This window comes from Budorcas taxicolor, chromosome 2 (genome assembly GCF_023091745.1).
Source record: "Budorcas taxicolor isolate Tak-1 chromosome 2, Takin1.1, whole genome shotgun sequence".
NCBI classification, from domain to species: Eukaryota; Metazoa; Chordata; class Mammalia; order Artiodactyla; family Bovidae; genus Budorcas; species Budorcas taxicolor.
In genome coordinates this window covers 122,856,348-122,868,962 of record NC_068911.1, presented here as the reverse complement: position 1 = coordinate 122,868,962, position 12,615 = coordinate 122,856,348, and positions in this window count along the sequence as shown.

Here is a 12,615-nt window from a genome sequence, read left to right as displayed (position 1 = left end):
TTACTCAAACTCATGTCCATTGAGTCGGTGATGCCATCCAACCATCTCATTCTCTGTTGTCCCCTTCTCCCCCTGCCTTCAATCTTTCCCATCGTCAGGGTCTTTTCAAGTGAGTCAGTTCTTCGCATCAGGTGGCCAATGTATTGGAGTTTCAGCTTTGGCATCAGTCCGTTGAGAGAATATTCAGGACTGATTTCCTCTAGGATGGACTGGTTGGAACTCCTTGCTGTCCACAGGACTCTCAAGAGTTTTCTCCAACACCACAGTTCAAAAGCATCAATCCTTCAGCACTCAGCTTTCTTTATAGTCCAACTCTCACATCCATACATGACTACTGAAGAAACCATAGCTTTGACTAGACGGACCTTTGTTGGCAAAGTAATGTCTCTACTTTTTAGTATGCTGTCTAGGTTGGTTATAACTTTTCTTCCAAGCAGCAAGTGTCTTTTAATTTCATGGCTTCAGTCACCATCTGCAGTGATTTTGGAGCCCTCCCAAAAATAAAGTCTATCACTGTTTCCACTGTTTCCCCATCTATTTGCCTTGAAGTGATGGGACCAGATGTTACGATCTTTGTTTTCTGAATGTTGAACTTAAAGCAACTGTTTCACTCTCCTCTTTTGCTTTCTTCAAGAGGCTCTTTAGTTCTTCTTGGCTTTCTGCCATAAGGCTGGTGTCATCTATATATCTGAGGTTACTAATATTTCTCCTGGCAGTGTTGATTCCAGCTTGTGCTTCATCCAGTCCATCATTTCTCATTATGTATTCTGCATGTCAGTAAAATAATCAGGGTGACAATATACAGCTTTAATGTACTCCTTTCCTGATTTGGAACCAGTCTGTTGTTCCATGTTCAGTCCTAATGGGTATATAGAACTTTAATATTTTAACAGTAATATTTGCTCATTGGACTAACTCAAACTGAACATATGGCATATCCAAGTTTGTTTTTTAATTGAGGTAATGTTGACTTATAAAATTGTGTAAGTTTTTATCTGTACCACATCACTATTGGCTTCTACCTGCACTACAGCAGGCTCATCACCAAAAGCCTAGTTTCTATCCATCACTGCATAATGAACCCCCTTTACTCATTTTACCCTTTCCCTACTTCCCTTTCTTTTGATAACCACCAATCTGCTCTCTGTATCTGTTTACCTTTATCTTGTTTTACTTACTCATTTATTTTAAAAATATCCCACATGTGAGTGAAATCACAATAGTTGTCATTCTCTGTCTGACCTTTTACCTTCCAGGTCCATCCATGGTGTCACACAGGTATAATTTTAAAATCAGGGTTAAGCTTACTGGAGCTGAATCAATAGAATGTTTAAATTGTGGTCACTTGGGAGATTTCCAGGTCACAAATATCTGCTGACCACGTTCTAATTCAATGATTCTTCTTCCTAAATGCTCTGCATTTTCCACTATCCAAACAACAGGTACATCTGCCTCTCTATTTCTGCCCTGCAAACAGGCTTATGTGTACCATCAGTCTATATTCCACACATATGCAATAATATATGATATTTGTTTTCCTCTTTCTGATTTGAAATAAAAGTGTAGGATTGTCATATACACACTGCTGCTGCTGCTGCTGCTGCTAAGTTGCTTCAGTCGTGTCTGACTCTGTGTGACCCCATAGATGGTAGCCCACCAGGCTCCACTGTCCACAGGATTCTCCAGGCAAGAACACTGGAGTGGGTTGCCATTTCCTTCTCCAATGCATGAAAGTGAAAAGTAAATGTGAAGTCGCTCAGTCGTGTCCGACTCTTAGCGACCCCATGGACTGCAGCCCACCAGGCTCCTCCGGCCATGGGATTCTTCAGGCAAGAGTACTGGAGTGGGGTGCCATTGCCTTCTCCACACTACTTTGTGTTAAAATAGATAGCTAGTAGGAAACTGAGGTATAGCACAGGGGGCTCAGCTCCATGCTCTGTGGTGACCTAGAGGGGGTTGGGAGGCAGGCTCAAGAGGAGATGATCTATGTAAATGGAACTGATCCACTTCATTGTATGGCAGAAACTAACACAACATTGTAAAGCAATTATCCTGCAATAAAAATAAATTAAAAAAAAAAAACAGGTAAGTGAGACAAGATGTCAAATTGACTTCATTTTATATGTCATCTCTAATAGATTGGTGGTGATTTCCTACAGTGTTGTATTGCAAAACTGTCAAGAGTCTGCATCTGAGCCCAGCAGTAAAAAAAACTCCAAGATCAACTATTAATGTCTGTCTTAGGTGACATGGATAAGGAGTGGCAGCACTTGGACAGGTTTTGCCACCTCTGAGTAACCTAATAAAAGTGGAGAACATTTTTCAGATGATCCTTATTCATCTATATGCATGTTACACAGAGTATATTACACCAGCATATTAGGATGTTATCAGGTTTACCTACATGACAAACCACTATCTCAGGAGGCTTTTTAAATCTTGGCATAGAAAATCAACGTTTATTAAGTACCTATATGTTGCTTTTATTTTTAATTTTTGTTTTCTCTGTGTTTCATAAGACACCATGTTGCTCCTTCTAAGTGCTCAGTAATGTCTGACTCTGCAATTCCATGAACTACAGCCTGCCATGCTCCTCTGTCTATGGGATTTCTCCAGGTAAGAATGTTGGAGTGGGTTGCCCTTTTATTCTCCAAGGGATCTACCCAACCCAGGTCTCTTGTGTCTGCTGTATCAGCAGGTGGATTCTTTACCACTAGCATCACCCAAGAAGCCCATAAGACACCATGGGTGCAGCAAATGCAGGGCACAATTCCTGATTGTAAGAGATTTCTAGTTTCACTAGGGAGAAAATGTATAAATGGAAGAATATTTAATGAGGAAAATCATTCATTATGACAGCATTATGTACTATATAATAAAGACAATGAAGAAAGTAAATTGATAATTATGTGATCTGAGGAACAAATGTAAATTCTGCAGGACACCGGATGCTTCTCTGACCAAAAGGACATTGGAGGCAAATAGGCTTGCCCATATAGTGAACGAAGCTGGGCTCTGTCACAGACTTTCACAGAACACAATCAGCACAATGCAACAAACAAAAAAACAAACCAAAACAATCACTTCTACCTCATTAGAACTGTATATAGTGGAAGGGCCCAAGGCATTCAACAAACCTGGTTTCAGATCTCAGCTTTGCCATCTGATTGTGTGTAACCTTCAGAGAGTTTATAAATGCCTGCAGATCCTTTCTCCTATTTACAAATTGGAGATACATAAACCTTATAGAACTGATTTAAGATTTATGAAGTCATGTCTACAAGCTAATGCTTAATAGGTTCTCATTGAATAGCAGGATTTATGGCAATTGATTCTAAAATGATGATTTTGAGATGCACTCTTGAAACTGTAGTAAGTTTTCCAAAGGAAAAATAAATACTTCATCATAATGAACATCTCATTGTAATGTAAGATGCATTTTAGAAATTATAAACTGTGAACAAGAAGTGCATTTTAAGCTGGAAGTGGCATAGCATCAGGTCCAGTAGGGACAGACAGAACAAGCAAAGTAACAGCAGCTAAGGCTATCCTGGAGCCCGGCATTGTCATTAAACATTAAATTGTCATAGGAACCCCACCAGACTCTTGTAACCAGAGTCTTGTTACTTGCTTCTTCTCAGGCCATGTATACTTCAAGAGCATAAGAACAGCTGGGATACGTTATCAGTTGAACTGTGTCCCTCTAAAATTCATATGTTAAGGTCTTAATCCTCAGTATCTCAGAATGTGATCTTATTTGGAGATAGGATCTTTGCAGAGGTTAATCAAGTTGAAACAAAGCTATTAATAAAAGACAACTGAAAACAGCTCTTTTGCCCTTTCTCTGTTCATTTCTGTTCCCCTATAAGCTTAAAAGACCTTGATTATAGGAATGAGATCACAAGACAATTTAACCTAACTCTTGACTCATGTACTCCTGAATGCACACTGTGCCTTGTCCAACCTGTTGATTCTTTTCCTAGATTAAAAAGAAGTAAGAATGAAGCAGTCCAAACAAATGCCTAGCTTTCTACCCCCAGTCCTCCCTGCCCCTGCCACATACACATCCCCCCACAAAAACACACAATGAATCCTACAGGCAGGTCAATTAACAAGATAACATCTGAAGAATCAGCCAGTCTGCACACAATGGAGAAGGATACAGAATCAAACCTCCTACCTCTATGATTCACTGAGATTCTTCCCTTTTTTTCCATTTAAAAACTGTCCTAGTCAAGCAGCATCTTCAGAGTTAGTCTCTGGACATGAGTCCACCTTCTCCCTAGGCTGCTGGCTTTGCTGATTAAAGCATATTTCCTTTATATATATTTTCCTCTCAACTTACTGGTTTTTGAGTGGTGAGCAACAGAATTTGAGTTCAATAATATAACTAGTGGTGTGTTAAAAATGGGAAATTTGAAGGCAGGCATTCAGGGAGAATGCCATGTGGATATGAAAACAAATGCCTACATGACAAGGAGAGACCTGTGTCAGATCCCTTCTTCATGGGCTCAGATGGAACCAACTCTGACAGCATCTTGATGTCAGGCTTGTAGCTTCCAAAACTGTGAGACAATACATGAAATTTTTAAGTTTCCTTCTTTGTGGTATGTTGTTATGGTAGTCCCATAAAAACAATACAGTGTGCATTATTTGTCAACAAAGTTTTTGTGCTATTCCACATATGTAAAGGAAGAATCTGTCTCCAAGATTCTATGTATTTCATACATGACCATTAGAAAAGAGAGCACATTTCAAAGATATATGTATAACTGAATCACTGTGCTGTACTCCTGAAGCTAACATGATATTATAAATCAACTATACTTCAATTAAAAAAAATTAAAGAATTGAAAAAATAAAATTCAATAAATAAATATTCAAAATAAAAATAAAATTCAATTGTAATATTTAGAAAAATATCTATTGGAATATTCTTATTTTTATGTAATAATTCTAAAGGACACTCCTTTTTCTGCCTTTCTCATTCACTGGTGTACTCCTTCATCAAAAATAGGGGATATGACTGTAGACATTCATATTTGCAAAGGAACACTGTATAGACTTATTTGTACAACAAACACCTGTTCCCGCTGTGCTCTGTGAACTGTGCTATCATTGAGACTACAGAAATTAATAGAATTGTCAAGATGACCTGTTAATGGAAGTCAGAATACGTAAGGAAAGAATCAATAGTGCCTGGGTTAAGGCAGTGCTGCAGCTGGATAATCAGGAAGGAACAACTAACCTAGCTAGCAAGCTGGTAGCAGACAGAGGGATTGCTTCCTAAAGAGCTGGTGCCTGAAAGGAGTACAAACTTGTCACTTTAAAAACCTAATTTGACCAGCGTCTACCCACTCTATTTCCTCCTTATATATTTTTCTTTTAGTAAACACGTGCTCTCACACCTGAGCATGCATCAACATCACCTGGTATGTGCATGCTAAGTCACTTCAGTTGTGTTTGACTCTATGTGACCCTGTGGCCTGCAGCCTACCAGGCTCCTCTGTCCATGAGATTCTGCAGGAAAGAATACTGGAGTAGGTTGCCATGCCCTTCTCCAGAGGATCTTCTGGATCCAGGGATAGAATCCTTGTCTCCTACATCTCCTGCATTGAGAGGTGTGTTCTTTACTACTAGTGCCACCTGGGAAGCCCCTAACATCATCTGGAAGACCAGTTAAAACACAGATTTCTGGGCTTCACTTAGAATTTCTCTTTTTTAAATTTTATATTGGGATGTAGTTTATTAACAATCTTGTGTTTGTTTCAGGTACATAGAAAAGTGATTATGCTATGTATATACAATTTTTCAAATTCTTTTCCCATTTAGGTTAGTACAGGATATTGAGCAGAATTCCCTGTGCTATAGAGTAACTCTGTGTTGGTTATCTATTTTTTTAAAATTTTTGTTGGAGTAGAGTTGATTTACAATGTTCTGTTTGTTTCAAGTGTACAACAAAATTATTCAGTTATGCATCTACTCTTTTTTTTAAATTATTTTCCCATATAGGCCATTATGGAGTATTGAGTAGAGTTCCCTGCGCTAATCAGTAGGTCCTTATTAGTCACCTATTTAATATTAATATTAACATATAATAGTGTGTATATGGAGCTTCCCTGGTGGCTCAGTGATAAAGAATCTGCCTGCAATACAGAAGACCTGGGTTCAATCCCTGGATTGGGAAAATTCCCCAGAAGAACGCATGGTAATCCACTTTAGTACTTTTGCCTAGGGAATTCCATGGACAGAAGAGCCTGGTGGGTTACAGTCCATGGAGTCACAGAGTCAGATATGACTGAGTGGCTAAGCAGCATCAACAGCATCAGTACATATATGTCAATCCCAATCTCCCAATTCATCCCTCCCCATGATTATCCCCTGGTAACCATAAGTTTGTTTCTACATCTGTGATGTTTCTTCTATTTTGTAAATAAATTTATTTGTCTTAGATTCCACATATAAGTAATATCATATGATAGTTGTCTTTCTGTGTCTGACTTACTTTACTCAGTATGATGATCTCTAGGTCCATGTTGCAAAATGGCATTATTTTGTTGTTGTTTTTATGGCTAAGTAATGTTCTATAGTATATATGCACCACATCTTCTTTATCCATTCCTTTGTTTATGGACATTTAGCTTGCTTCCATGTCCTGGCTATTGTAAATAGTGCTACAGTGAACACTGGGGTGCATGTATCTTTTTGAGTCATGATTTTCTTGAGATATATGCCCAGGAGTGGGATTGCTAAGTCATATGGTAATTCTGTCTTTAATTTTTTAAGGAACTTCCATCTTGTTCTCTATGGTGGTTTTATCAGTTTACATTCCCGCCAACAGTGTAAGAGTGTTCCCTTTTCTCCACACCCTCTCCAGAATTTTTTGTTTGTAGATATTTTTGATTATGGCTGTTCTGAACAATGTGAGATAGCTTTGGCTTGCATTTCTCTATTAATTAGTCCTTTTTGGCCATCTCTATAATCCACCCTTTTTTTTTTTTTTTTTTTACTGGGTTGTTTGTTTGTTTTCTATATTTTGGAGATTTATCCCATCAGTTGCTGCAGCTATACAGCAGTGTGTACATATCAATCCCAAACTTGTAATCTGAGATATCACCTCACACCAGTCAAAATGGCCATCATCAAAAAATCTACTTAGGATATTTGATTCAGCATATCTGATGGGGGCCCAGGAATCTGCATTTCTACTGTTGCTGATGCTGCAGATCTAAGACTTATAGCAAGAAATCCTCTTAGTAAATATTTATGGGCATCAACTTGGAAGCAAGTCAGGGATATAGCACAGAATAAAACAGTGTAACAATCATGAAAATAACAGATATCAAATCAATAAGTTTCTTTTTAGTGCAACTGTGCTTGAATCTCTACTTCTTTGTGGGGGGGAAAAAAACATAATGAGAGTTGTTTCTCTAACAACATGCTGCTGCTGCTGTTAAGTCACTTCAGTCGTGTCCAACTCTTAGTGACCCCATGGATTGCAGCCTACCAGGCTCCTCCATCCATGGGATTTTCCAGGCAAGAGTACTGGAGTGGAGTGCCATTGTAGTCCATGCTAATAGAAGAAGTGTGTTTCCAAAAAGATCAGTGTCCTCTGTCTGTTCTCTTTCCTTCCATTTTAATGCCTGAATAGTATGGTCTGGTGAAATGGAATCTGATCTGCTAAGGTTAGGGTTTATAGATGTGGACATTGTATTGACAAGGATTGCTAACAGCTTTCTTTTTTATCCCTTTCTCCTTTTACTTGAGAGCGACATTTTGAGTCATCCACATAGGGCTTCCTCTTCAACACTCTCAAAGGAACAAAGAATCATCTGATGTGCTTTGTTGAGGCTGTCAGAACTGGGTAATCATATGTTTATTCTCTGTGATACATGTTGAGAGGACATAAGAAGTAGCTGGGCCCAGCAGTCTATTAGGAAGAAACTATCCAGAGAAGGAGCAAAAGCAATGGTCTGTCAGGGAGATGTTGCCTGTTCTTTCCAGCTTATGATCTGGGCTGGCATATATTTGTATTTGTGCTGACTATATCTTGAAATATCTTAGGTCCAGCTATTCAAGAATGCATGCATTTTACCAAAAGGAAACTCAACAACTGAACAAAAGTTCAGCCTCTCATTATTTCAAAAACCAAACACTGGGTTTTAGAAGGGGGAAAAAAAAAAGATTCCTGTGAAAGTTTCCCCTGTGAGCACTTGAGAACAAGATGCTATGTTCCCCAGGAGTGGGCCTATCTATTATTTGTCTTCAGAAAGTCAGCCTGATCTTTCAGAGAATGGCAAGGAGGATATAAGCAAGAGCAAAATGGATGTGACTAGTCATTTCTCTAGAGATCAGACGATTTGTTAGTAATCCATAAGAATATAGAGACAGTCTCTTGTAGGTATCTAAGATGCTCAGTGCTGTGTGAATAAAGCAAAACAGTAACATTCTCTGATTCCTATGCCCTCATCCATTTGAGAGATATTTTACTGTTAACAGAACAAAGCCCTGTTGCCTGCATGGCAAGTCTGAATTAACACAGTGATTGATTTTTTTTTTTTTTTCCAGTGAAATTTGTATTGAACATTCAAGAAAACAGAATTACTTAAAACGGCATGCACAAGGATATATCTAAATTAGTACTGTTAATATTTTTACTCCATTGTTGTGATCGTTCCTTATTGCTCCATTTTAGATCAAATTCATTGGCTTCTGAAAATATTTGTGGAGCATTTTCCAGCTGCTAGACTTGTAGGCACTAAAAAGATGAATGCCTGGGTCCTTGATTTTAAGATGCGCACAAGATCTGTCTTCCATCTTAATGATCTAATTTACATTACTATCATTTACAAACTCTTACTATGCACAGAGTGCTGCTACCTTTGGTTAACACTGGTCTAACATACTAAAGATCTCATTTGCACAAGCCTGTTCATCCTTCCCATTCTTAAGCACAGGAAAGACATTTGCTCTAAGCGCCCATCCACTTACCTGAATGTATGTTTCTGCTGTCTTAAAGTACAAGCTGAATGCCTCAAATTTAGAGATCCATTTAGATTACTTGTATGTTATAAATGGTCTGGAATTTCTATGAAATAGTTTTAACAATTTGATACATTTGGCTATGTAGAAAAGTTTCTGTGTGTATGTATAAACACAAGCAAAGTCAAAAAGAAAAATGGCATATGGGGGAAACTTTTTTTTTCAACTTACACTAAATATGAAAAGCCAGCTCCCAAATACATTAAGGACTGTTAAAAGGACAACAAAAATGAAAAAAAAAAAAAAGATCAAAATGTTGTAGGAAAAAGTGTGGGGAAAATGTGAACAGATAACTTAGAAGAAAAGACATACAAATACTTTAAAGATAAAAATGTGTTCAATTTCATTCATTTAAGCACTTGTGAGTGATGGCTACATGAGACCATCTCTTACTTATCAGACGGCAAATGCTCAAAGACTTGACAACACTCTGTTGGGGATTCTCCTACAGTGCTGATGCAGGTGTAAAGTAAAGACAGGCTAAGGAAGAAGATTTGGGAGTATTTTATAATGCCACAAATTCAACAATCCTTTTGCCAAGCACTGCTCTTTCCAGGAATTTACCTTGAAAATATACCTTCAGAAATATGAAGCATCAGATGCAGAAGGCTATTCATTGTGGCATATCACAAATAGCAAAATATTACAAAACCCAACAAATCCCATCAGTAGGAAATTGGCTAAACAAACTATGATACATTTGCACTGTCAAAAGAATAAGGGGGAAAAAAAGGGAAAAAAAAATAAAAGAATGAGGAATGAGAAATAATATCTATATTAGCTGATAGTAATTTAGGTGTGAAAGTGAAAGTGAAAGTGAAGTGGCTCAGTCGTGTCCGACTCTTTGTAACCCCATGGACTGTAGCCTACCAGGCTCCTCCGTCCATGGGATTTTCCAGGCAAGAATACTGGAGTGGGTTGACATTTCCTTCTCCAGGGGATCATCTTGACACAGGGATTGAACCTAGGTCTCCCACCTTGTAGGCAGATGCTTTACCATCTGAGCCACCAGGGATAAAGATAACAAACACACATGCATGCAGACATATACATATGCAGATTTTTATGTAAGAAAAAGGGAGACTTTTTTTTCTCAAAGATAAACACAAAAGGACAAGACATGAAATATTGAAATGGTTCCACCAACTAGGTGAGTGAGGGTAGAGCAGAGGCAATAAGAGTGAACTTCTCCCACCATACACTTTTACACCCTTGACTTTTGAACCATATTGGTGTTGAATTATTTTGTTAAAAAGTTAAATGAAAAGTGATCAGTAAGGAAATTCCTAATATTGAAAAAGAATTGCAATTGTGTGTCTGAATGATAGCACGAGAACAAATAAAAAGAGTCATTCAGTGTTAACTTTTGAACAGATTCTTCCTATTGTTCACCATTAGTGGAATATAGTCAAAGGACCCAATATAACTGCTGAAACATAGAAAACTTTAGTAGATTTCATGTTATTAGAGGTCAGGTTATCATAAATCTTAAAATATTCATTTTTGTATATTATAGGAGATACATAGATAGATACTGATAGACAGATCCATGTTGAAGTCCACTGATATTCTGGAAGTACAAAGTCAAGAGATACTTGGAGTAACAGGCAAGTTTGACCTTGGAGTACAAAATGAAGCAGGGCAAAAGCTAACAGAGTTTTGCCAAGAGAACACATTAGTCATAGCAAACACCCTCTTCCAATAACACAAGAGACAACTCTACACATCGACATCACCAGATGGTCAATACTAAGATTAATTACATTATTTGGAGCTGAAGATGGAGAAGCTATATACAGACAGCAAGAACAATATATATGGAATTTAGAAAGATGGTAATGATGACCCTGTATGCAAGACAGCAAAAGAGACACAGATGTGTAGAGTGGACTTTTGGACTCTGAGGGAAAGGGAGAGGGTGGGATGATTTGGGAGAATGGCATTGAAACATGTATACTATCATGTAAGAAACGAATCGCCAGCCTATGTTTGATGCAGGATGCAGGATACTTGGGGCTGGTGCATGTAGATGATCCGAAGGGATGATGTGGGGTGGGAGGTGGGAGGGGGGTTCATGTTTGGGAGCTCATGTACACCCATGGTGGATTCATGTCAATGTATGCCAAAACCAATACAGTATTGTAAAGTAAAATAAAGTAAAAATAAAAAAAAAAATTTAAAAAAAGAACAATACCTAGAGCTGACTGTGGCACAGATCATCCTTTCCTTATTGCAAAATCAGGTTTAAATTGAAAAAAGTAGGGAAAACCATTAGGCCATTTAGGTTTTACCCTAAATCAAATCCCTTACGAGTATAGAGTGGAACTGATGAAGAGATTCAAGGCATAGAGTGTCTGAACAAATGTGGACACAGGTTCATAATATTGTACAGGAGATGGTGATCAAAATCATCCCCAAGAAAAAGAAATGTAAGAAGGCAAATGGTTGTCTGAGGAGGCCTTACAAATAGCTGAAAAAAGAAGAGGGGTGAAAGGCAAAACAGTAAGGGAAAGATATACCCAACTGAATGTAGAGTTTGTGAGAGTAGCAAGGAGAGATAAAAAAGGCTTCTTAAGTGAACAAAGCAAAGAAGTAGAGGAAAACAATAGAATGGGAAAGACTAGAAATCTCTTCAAGAAAATTGAAGATACTAAAGGAGCATTTTATGCGAAGATGGGGACAATAAAGGGCAGAAATGGTAAAGACCTAACAGAAACAGAAGAGATTAGAAAGAAGTGTCAAGATTACATCAAACTATTAAAAAAAGGCCTTAATGACTAGGATAATGACAATGGTGGTGTCACTCACCTAGAGGCAGACATCTTGAAGTGTGAAGTCAAGTGGGCCTTAGGAAGCATTACTATGAACAAAGCTAGTAGAAGTGATGGAATTCCAGTTGAGTTATTTCAAATCCTAAAAAAAATTATGCTGTTAAAGTGCTGCAGTCAACATGCCAGCAAATTTGGAAAACTAAGTAGTGACTACAGGACTGGAAAAGTTCAGTTTTAATTCTAATCCTAAAGAAAAGCAATGCCAAAGGATGTTCAAACTACTGTACAATTGCACTTTTTTCACATGCTAGCAACATAATGCTCAAAATTCTTCAAGCTAGGCTTTATCAGTACATGAATTGAGAACTTCAAATGTAAAAGCTGGATTTAGCATGCTTGGGGCTGGTGCATGGGGATGACCCACAGAGATGTTATGGGGAGGGAGGTGGGAGGGGGGTTCATGTTTGGGAACACATGTAAGAATTAAAGACTTTAAAATTAAAAAAAAAATAAATAAATAAAAAAAAAAAAAAAAAAAAAGCCAGAGGAACCAGAGGTCAAATTGCCAACATCTATTGAAGCATAGAAAAAGCAAGGAAATTATGGAAAGCCATCTACTTCGGCTTCAGTGACTATGCTAATGCATTAGACTGTGTGGATCAATTTCTTAAAGTGATGGAGATACCAGACCACTTTACCTGTCTCCTGAGAAACCTGTATGATGATCAAGAAACAACAGTTAGAACTGGACATGGAGCAATGAACTGGTTCCAAATTGGGAAAAGAGTACATCAATATTGTC